Source organism: Heloderma suspectum, chromosome 3 (genome assembly GCF_057233095.1).
Source record: "Heloderma suspectum isolate Gila_16-S chromosome 3, 16-S_ref, whole genome shotgun sequence".
NCBI classification, from domain to species: domain Eukaryota; kingdom Metazoa; phylum Chordata; class Lepidosauria; order Squamata; family Helodermatidae; genus Heloderma; species Heloderma suspectum.
Genome location: NC_139460.1, coordinates 17,513,603 through 17,523,921, shown reverse-complemented (window position 1 = coordinate 17,523,921; position 10,319 = coordinate 17,513,603).

The following is a 10,319-nucleotide window of genomic DNA, read 5'->3' as shown; positions in this document are numbered from 1 at the left end:
AAAAACTTCTAACAAAAGACAGTCTGCCATCTCCTGAGGCAGCCTGTCCCACTGTTGTACAGCTCATACCATGAGGAGGTTCCTCCTAACGTTTAGTCAAAATCCCTGTTCATGTAATTTGAACCTGTTACTTCAAGTCCTACCCTCTGGAGGAACAGAAAACAAAATTTGCTCCTTCAACGTCTATGCAGCAAGCTTTCAAAGGGCCCATAATTGCCTCTCAGTCATCTCTACTCCAGACTAAACACACCCAAGTCCTTCAACCTTTCCTTGGCCTCCAGGTTCCACATTATCTTTTGTCAGTTTGTCGATACCCTTCTTAAACGTTGATGCCCGAAACTGGACACAGTACTCCTGATGAGGTCTCACCCAGGCAGGATAGAGTGGCACCATTACATCTCATGATCTGGACGCTACGCTTCTGGTGTTGCAGCCTGGAATTGCATTAGCCTTTTTAGCCGCTGTATCTCACTCTTGGCTGATGTAGAGGAGAGAGCCCTGCACATGTATGGTGCCTTTAGAATAACCTGTTATTTTTTATCTCCAAATATACATGATGAGTCAATTTTACCAGAACAGAGAACACTGCTCTGGAGTGTTCATCTCAAAACACCATTGGTTTGTTTGAATCCTACAAGCCAGATTCCCCCATATACACCTTTTTGGACATATTCGAAGACTCTCTGTTTTTCAGTTGTCCCAGACTTGTGCTTTGGCAGTGGAAATCCAACTTCCAGGACTGAGCTGTGGCTCAAATTCAGGTCTGGGATTACTGGACGATGAAATAGTTTCGATCAACAACAGATCATGTGTCGGGGGGGGGGGTCATACCAAGGGTCCAAGGTAATGGAGAAATTAATGTCATTTTCATCTATTCTAGTCTGCACAGCATTCGGGACATCTTAGACAAATAAGCATGAGCAACAGAGTAGGAATTTGTATTTTGGGAACAGAGAAAAGACCCCCTGCGCCACCAAGGTTATGTATTATGATCCTCCCCCCCCCCCATGAAATGAAAGCTGGAAGGAGTGTGAAATAATACATTTTGGAGTTCAGAAATCAATTGTGCTGTTTATGAAGAGTTGTCAAGGTGATCTTTGGAGTTTCAAATAAGTGTGGAATGGCAACTTTGCAGTCAAATGTAATAAGGGGAAAGAAACCATAGTGAGCTGAGCCTTGTCATGGAAAGAGAGAAAAACAGGACAACAAGGCTGCAATCCTTATACAGACTTACCTGGGAGTAAGCCCCCTTGAAGACAATGGGACTAAATTCTGAGGAGACATGTATGGTATGCACTGTCAGTTAATCACAGGGGACATGTCTTCTTCACTTCAGAATGAAACGTACCACTTCAGATGGGGAACTCCATTTTTGCATAGTGGCCGCCATTTGCGTTCCCTTTTTTTTTTCCCCCCGTAATAGGCTACGTAAATATTTATGTAACCTATCACGGCAAAAAAAAAAGGGAACGCAAATGGCGGCTGCTGTAGCTGCCGCCATTTGCGTTCGCTGTTTTTTTTGGGAGGGGGGATTGCCGTGATAGGCTACGTATATATTTACGTAGTCTATCACGGCAAAATACAGGGACACAAATCTGGCCCAGCGACCGGATGTCCAGCTGCGGGCGGCCGTGGCTGGCGGCTCCACAGAATCTCCACGGAGCGAAGCTGGCCAGAGAGAATTTTGGGGGGAGGGACGGAGCGCCTCCCGCCAACCGCGAATGTCACCCTTCGAAAAGGTAAGTGACTTTCGTACATCCCTACAAATTCCTAACAAGGACACTATGGTAAACAGCTAACTCCTGACTCTCTACCCTGATAGAATTAAGTCCAGTGCCACCTACTGACTAAACTAAATAATGACACTCTCCATGCAGAAGGGTTCCCCCTCCCACACCATTTCATCCAGTGGAAATATTGGACATTTGGGGAAACACTGAGGAAAAACAAAACTCTACAAGGGCAGGGGTGGGAGCAAGGAGAGAATAAAGCATGGACACTTCCATAACTCATCATTAATTACTAGACATAATGTGCATCAACACTAAGTCTCTCAGGAAACTGATATCTAGGTTTTCAAATACCCGCGTAATAACATGTCTAATTATTCCAAGCTGAAAAGAAAACATTGCATAACTTAACACTGTTTTAATAACTGTTATACAGCCTCCGAGGCCCATGTTGCATTCCTGCAACAGTTTTGTGGGCTTTTCTCAGAGTCCAATTTGTAATTGGGCCATTAAAATAAATTAAGAGGACATCTGCTAAACAACCAAAAGTAATCCACTTTTTAATGGATCTGTTACAAACTGTCAAGATCTCTATGTCCAGTGTGTCATCAGTCACCTCATCGAGATGCATCCAGTGGAGGCTGGTGGCTCAGGTTAGTGGGACAGTGTATCCACTCTGGGTTTCAGTCAGAACCAATCAGAACTCTAAAACATAAAGCACCTTGGATAGCGCCTTTTGAGTTCTGACTGGTTCTGACTGAAACCCAGAGTGGACTCACCATTTGACTAACATTGGAGCCACCAGCCTCCGTTGGATCCATCCTATCACTGAATTGTAGAATCACAGAATCATAGAATAGTAAGGTTGGAAGGGGCCTATAAGACCATGGAGTCCAACTTGTCCAGTTGTGCCTGAAGTAAGTAACCCTCTCACCCTTATCCTAGGTTATTTTCCTAGACGTGGCAAATATTCTCTTTTTCCAGATGCAAATTAAGGGGTGCCTACCTAAATCAGGGATGTAGTACAGAATTCACACTTGCAGAGTCTACTTGGTTTGTTTGTTTGTTTACTAAAACCCTGGGAACCACTAACTAGAGCCTAGTGCAAAGGCATATCCTAAGAATGAAAGAATTCTGAGTCCAGAAATGTGTTTTGAGTACCAGAAATGAATGGAGTTCACAGTCCTTTCACACCCAAACCCACTCCTGTGTATCCCAAACTTTCTTCATGTCAGCTCTATAATTCTGGGGGCAGGAGATGGAGATAATTCTGCTGCTGCTCTTGTTAAACGATTAGGAGTCCTTGCTGATCTCCTGAAAATCATCCAGAGATCTACCAGTAGTTCCAGCTTTGCCGTCTGCCCATCTCTGATCTAAAGAACTCTTACAGATATACCTAGCTCTGCTTTCCTGTATGTGTACCTTCCATCCTTTCCCATGTGTATATCTTAGCCAAACTTGGAGATAGCAGCATCTCTGTGTACACAGCAATCCAGAGCAGAATGGTCTTCTACTTGTCCTACCATTGGAGGGAAAAAAATCTATCTGTGTTCATGCCACCTGGAATTAACCATGTCAAGTTAATAGCATTTCTAAATTCCACCCTCCACCCTGAGGAAAATCTTGATAAAATAGTGAAGAGCAGACATCACGCTGACAACAAAGGCTCACATAGTTAAAGCAATAGTATTCCCCATAGTAACTTATGGCTGCGAGAGCTGGACCATAAGGAAGGCTGAGCGAAGGAAGATAGATGCTTTTGAACTCTGGTGCTGGAGGAAAATTCTGAGGGTGCCTTGGACTGCAAGAAGATCAAACCAGTCCATACTCCAGGAAATAAAGCCAGACTGCTCACTTGAGGGAAGGATATTAAAGGCAAAACTGAAGTACTTTGGCCACATCATGAGAAGACAGGATACCCTGGAGAAGATGCTGATGCCAGGGAAAGTGGAAGGCAAAAGGAAGAGGGGCCGACCAAGGGCAAGATGGATGGATGATATTCTGGAGGTGACGGACTTGACCTTGGGGGAGCTGGGGGTGGCAACGGCCGACAGGAAGCTCTGGCGTGGGTCACAAAGAGTCGGAAGTGACTGAACGAATAAACAACAACCCTGAGGAAGAAGTTGCATTGTTGAAACATGCCAGGAATCAGCTCAGCAATCATTTTTCTTGCTGAATTCAAGAATCCACGATTGCTGGCTTGTGCTTTTCACTAGGGTTGTGCACTCCTTCGACCCAAAGCCCAAACTCCGAGTTGAAGCGGGGTGCCTTGGGCCACTTTGGGCTGCATAGCAGCCACACCACTGCCACTGCTGCTGTCCAGTCCCCAGCTCCTTACCTGGTCATCTGGACATGCGCCAGCAGCTGACTCGTTCCAGGGAATGGGAGGAGCCATTTTTTAAAAAGCAACTCCCTATATTTCTGGAAATACAGGGAGTCTCCATTTTAAAAATGGCTTCCCCCATTCCCCAGAATAGTAAGATGGCTGCCAGCGCACATCCAGAGGACCTAGGAGCTGGTGGCCGCAGCGGCTCCCCAGGGGCAATGGCGGCATTGGCATCCGCCTGCCCTGATTGCAAGCTGCCACCACTGGCCTCACGCAAGGAACCCGTGAAGGCTTGAGCAGAGGCAGGAGTTGCCCTCCAACCGGGTGCCTTCCCCTCCTTTCAAGGAAGGGAGAGAGCACTGTTGGAGGGCAACTCCTGCCCTCATGCCTGTTGGTGGTTGGCCAGCTGCGATGGGCAGCAGTTTCCCGAACAGCACTTTCCCTGACGGCTCCCTTGGTGGCACCAGCACCCATGGCAGTAGTGGTACCCCCCCCCCCCATGGAACAAGGGCCCAGGTAAGGAGCTGCAGGCTGGGCGGCAAGTTGCGGGGGGGGGGGGGCGAAGCGGGATGTCCGAATCCCATTTTAGCTTCTTAGGCCAAGGCAGGTCCCCCCCCCACCCCAAATCAGTCTGGATCGAATTGGGCCCACCTTGACAAATCGCTCTCTCTCTCTCTCCTCTCGTCCATCTCTATCATCCATCCATCCATCCAGCATATCTCTCTCCGTGTGTGTGTGTGTGTGTCTATCTATCTATCTATCTATCTATCTATCTATCTATCTAATCTATCTATCTATCTATCTATCTATCATCTATCTATCTATCATCTATCTATCTATCTATCATCTATCTATCTATCATCTATCTATCTATCTATCTATCTATCATCATCATCTATCTAATCATCTCTCTCTCTCTCTCCCATCTATCTATCCTGATAGATAGATGATAGCTCCTGGCTTCCCCTAGTCTAAAAGGACAAGATGATCATTCATTCATTCATTTGTTCATTCAAGGAGAGTATCCAACAGCGTCATTCCGCAAACTCAAATAGCACTAGCGGAACTCTGCTGATTCTTGAGCTTTGTCAATCGTGAGCTTTGTCATAGCCTGTCGAGCGCCCGACAAAGCCACGGGGCCACCCATCCTCCTTAGCGAGCCACCATTGTGCGCAGCACAATGTGCACACAATGGAGCATTGATGCCTGTAGTTTTATGTAAATGGGCCCTTCACGGCCACCAAGTACACAACATGACCTACTTGGAAGCTCCTGACTCACTAGGGAGGACGGGTGGCTCTGCAGCTTTGTCAGGCACTTGCCCGGCCATGACGAAGCTTGCACAGCACTGCGGCTGGGGCGGGTGGCCGCAGCAGTTCGACAAACACCCGATGAAGCCAGGCATGGGTGAGTCCATCCATCCCTAGTCATTCCGTTAACGCAAATGACCTTGTCCTAGCAGAAACTAGGTTTTGAACTATACGCAAGAGAAGAATCCGACTGAAATTACGGTTGTGCAAGCACGGTTGTGCAAGCCTCATGCACTATGCTTTTGCAACCTGTTGCACAAGCCATTGCAAATAACTCTTGTGCAACCCATTGTGCAACTGGTTGCGCATGACGCTTGTGCAACCTCTTGTGCAACAGGTTGTGTGACCGTTTGCACAACTCATTGTGCAAGCATAATTGCCAACTGCTTGCGCAACTGGAAGTTTCTAGTGCTATTTGAGTTTGCGGAATGACACTGTTGGATACTATCTTTGAATGAATGAGTGAATGAATGAATATCAGAACTTATCAGAACTTATCAGAAATAGCCACAAGCAAATGGATATTTCATAAGAATCTAGACCAAGATCTGCAGAAAACACCCTTTTCCAAATACCATGAGTGGCAGATGGACACCATGCATTTAGAAATGGTGGTGCCCTGACTCTGAAATGGCATCCTAAAGGAGATATGTATTGGCAACGGCTTTATTTTCTTTGGGGCACCAAATTAAAACATTTCTTTTTGTCCAAGCATTTTAACCTTTTAAAACTGAACTGAGGTGTTTTTGTTTGGCTTCCCAGTTGACAAGTTGTTGTTGTTTCATTGGCTTTTTAATGTCTGATTGTATGGATTTTATAATGGGTGTCTTCTTTATGTTTAATGCTGTTTACCAGGGACATTGTGAGGCACTTAAAAGATTCTGGGCTCAGGCCCATAGGACACAAATCTGTGTAAGGTTTGATATATGAATTTATATCTGTATATGAAAACTTTGAAATACTTTTAAGGCGCAATCCTATGCATGTTTAGATAAAGGCCTACAACTCCCAGCATTCCCCAGCCAGCTGGCTGGGGAATGCTGGGAGTTGTGGGCCTTTTCTCTGTCTAAACATGCATAGGATTGCGCCCTTAGGGTTTCTTTAAATTTCACAGGAGGCAAAGCAAGCCAATTAATTTTTCATAGAAATAATCTCAACTACAATACATTCTTTAATTAATTTGCACCCTAGCACAGGCAATCTGAAACCTCCCTGGGATCTTGTGGATGATATGTGGTATATAAATTTAAATAAATATATAAACAAATAGAATTAGCTCTTTTCATTTCACCCTTTCCATACGGATCAACGTTGATTCCTAAAATTATACGCTGGGAGCCAAGACAAAGTTGTCATGAGACAGCAGGACGAACAGGTTCCAGTTGATTCTTTTCAGCCGCTTGTCACCGCTTGGCGTGTGCAGCTGCCTTTAGGGCGCAATGTTCTCACATATGCATGCGATCCTTGCATTCTGCCACTTCGGGTTTACTTTTGCCAGCCTGGCTGCTGCTGTGCCCGGTAGTCGCTTTGCCCATTCTTCCCCTAGTTCCAGGAGGGATGCGTGGGAGAGGTTATTTGGGGACTTCATTCTGTGCGAACTTTTGTTATATTTTTGAATGGAACTTAGCAGGGAAAAATTGGGCTGCATGCTTGAGAGGGGAAGGGCTATTAAAAGGAGAAAATTGAACTCCTGAGGTATGGATTCTGGGGGCTGAGTTTGAACACTTTTTCTGACTGCTGAATTCAGATACTGTAAAATCTACACTGGGAAACTGCAGCCAAAGAATTGGCTGATTATTTCAGCACAGTATGTGTCTACCTCCCACTCTCCAGCCCTGCAGGGATGGGCAACTCACTCCATTTTGGTTCTGCTCAGTTCCTCATTTTTCAGACCTTAAGGGCACAATCCTATGCATGTGTAGACAGAAAAAAGTCCTGCAACTCCCAGCATTCCTTGGCCAGCATGGTTATTTGTGGATGGCATTCTGTGAGAACTTATGTTATATTTTTGAATGGAACTTAGCAGGGGAAGTGAGCATAGCTGGCTGGGGAAAGCTGGGAGTTGTAGGACTGTTTTCTATCTACACATGCATAGGATTGCGCCCTAAGTTCACTTTGGCCCAGTTCCGCATCAGTGCATGACTTTCCTTAAAGCCCACATGAAAACTTGTATTTTTTGCATACAATTCTCCTAATTTGCACATTTCTGTGTGCAATTCTCCTATTATGTAGATTTTTGAGTGCAATTCTCCTAATATACACATTTTTGTGTGCATTTTTTTTTACTATTATACCCATCTTGTAGAAGCTATTTTCCCCGTTATAATGCAGTTCTGTGCATATTTTTCACGATTGTGCAGATGTTTGTGTATGGACTTCTGTGTGCGCTTTCCCCAAATGTGTGCATTTTTTGAATGGAGAACTGTATTGCAAAATTGGAAAAACTGTGAATTTGGGTTTTCCTGTTCGTCAGGTGCAGATTTGGTACACTGGCATACAAAAAATGGAGAAAATGCATTTCTCACCCACCCCTACTGCTCTGCAGACCTCCATCATCAATTTGGCCTCCGGCCTTCCTGCCCCTTCATTCCCCCACGTTCATGGATCTCTTTCTAGGCAGGAAAGCACTACTGGTCTTTAGCCATGATAGCGATACTAAATGTCCATCTTCAAAAGCAGTTTACTGAAGGCTAAACTACCCATGGTGCAAAACATGGTACTTGAAATTGAGTGCATCCTATAATGATGATGATGATGGAGAGTAATCCTATGGCCCACTAGACACTGTCTAGCAGGCCATAGGATATGCTGTATTCTGGGAACCAACCTCAGAGCCCGCGCTCCGAGGTCGGTTCCCAGAAATCCGACCTCCCCTCTCATCTGTGCTGCCTTGGAGGCAGCGTGGAGACGCCCATCCTCCATGCTCAGAAGACAAACACGGAGCAACTGAAAAGGGGTGGGGCTGGGAGGCATTCCGGGGCAGGGAGAGTGGAGCTGTGCGTATGACACATCCTATGTGTCATACGGCAGCTTCCTCTCCTGGCTGCCCCCCCCCCCCACTGCTAGACAGCCAAAAATGTCTGTCTAGTGAAAAAGAGCAAGGCAGGAAGGCGCGACCCCCCCCCCCCGTGCCTCTTCTGCCTTGCTTTGGATAACTCCGACCTCGGAGGCGACCGCCTACCTACTTAGGATTGCGCCCTAAAAGTTCAATTTTCAGACATGGGGCTGGATCCAGATGTAGTAGTGCACTTAAAGTAGATCCACTGAAATCAATGGGGCTTAAGTCAGTCATGATCCAGTTCATGAAACTAAAAGCTTCTTTCTGTCTCTCTTCTTTCAGACTTCAGCTTCTTTCCATATGCACACCTGTGAATGCACTTAATGTGGAAGGGTTGGGAGATAGAAAGGGAAGGAGGATAGAAAGGGAAGGAGAGAAGCACTTTAAAACTGAATCCACATCCCAGCTAAAGTGGGTATTGTGTTACAAGGAGAGCTAGTCTACCAGACTAGATCAGACCACAGGCCTATCTCCTCCACATTCTGTTCCCACAGGGGCCAACCAGCTTCCTCTGGGAAGCTCACAACAATGCAAAAGCATCCTCCCACTCATTTTCCCCAGCAACCTGGTATTCAGAGACATACTCCCCCTGATACTGGAGACAATATATAGCCATCTTGACTAGTAGCCATTGATGGCCTCATCCTCCAGGAGATTTCGTCTGTCATGAATTCACTTGTGGCCTTAAGCATGTTATGGATTCCTAGTATGTTCTCCACATGCCCCATCTCTCACACGGAGATAATTATATTAGCCTACTTCGTAGGGCTGTTGTAAGGATTACTGAAACAACATATATGAAGCTCTTTAAGTGCACAATCCTAAAGTGCACGTTTAGGCAGAAAAAAGTCTGAACTACAACCCACAGAATGATGCGACTTGTAGGATTTTTTCCCCTGTCCAAACCTGAAAAGGATTGCACCCTAGAACACTCTGACAGTATAATCCTATATACACTTTCCTGGAAGTAAGCCCTGTTGAGTTCAATACTTACTTCTGAGTATACAGGTATAGGATTGCATGGTAAAGAATGGGTGGGGATCATGTGGCTCCAATCATGCCTCAAGAAGCATAATTTCATAAATTATGATGCTATTTTTTTTATAAGAATCACAATATAATAGTGAAATTCACCAAAAAAAATGCAAAGCTTTTTTTTTTTTTTTTACAAAATAATTGTGGCTAACTGGAAGTTTACATGTACATCACATTGTCTCTGGATATTAATATTTAACAAACATACAGGCAGTCATACCTAGTGAATTGAATTTTCTTTTACTTAAGCTATGAAACACCTCCTACACGCTCAGCATTTGTGTTTAGCAACATGATTAGACTGGGAACATGCTAGGGCAACAAACAAAATAAGCTTTCGTGCTGGAATTAACAAGCCTCGGTAAAAATCTTTTGAAGCGCTTCAATTTATTATTACTTCGAACAGCCTTCAGCCTCATCACTGAGCGTGATGTAAGGACGCATGTACGAACCCCGCAATGTCCAGTCCAGGAGGGGTGTGCTGCGGGGCAATCTGGGCTGCTTGGGGCCCTGTGGAATCCCTTGGAGCCCTGCTGCATCCGCCAGAGTTGGTGGAGTGGCTTTCCAGCTTTCTAAAAAATGAGATACGCTAATGGGGGCTGCCATTAGCCTATTGTGGGAAAATTACAGCCGTAAATGATGTATTTTACGGCATTTGCATCCGTGAAGAACTTACTTTTACCTAAACTGCAGCTGTTTATGGATGTATATAGGTAAAAGTAAGTGTTTTACGGCTGCAAATGGTGTACAATACGCCAGTTACGGCTGTACCTTTCCTGCAATATGCTAATAAAAGCTGCCATTAGCGTATCATGTTTTTTAGAAAGCTGCAGAGCCGCCCGGAGGGAACTCTCGTGGAC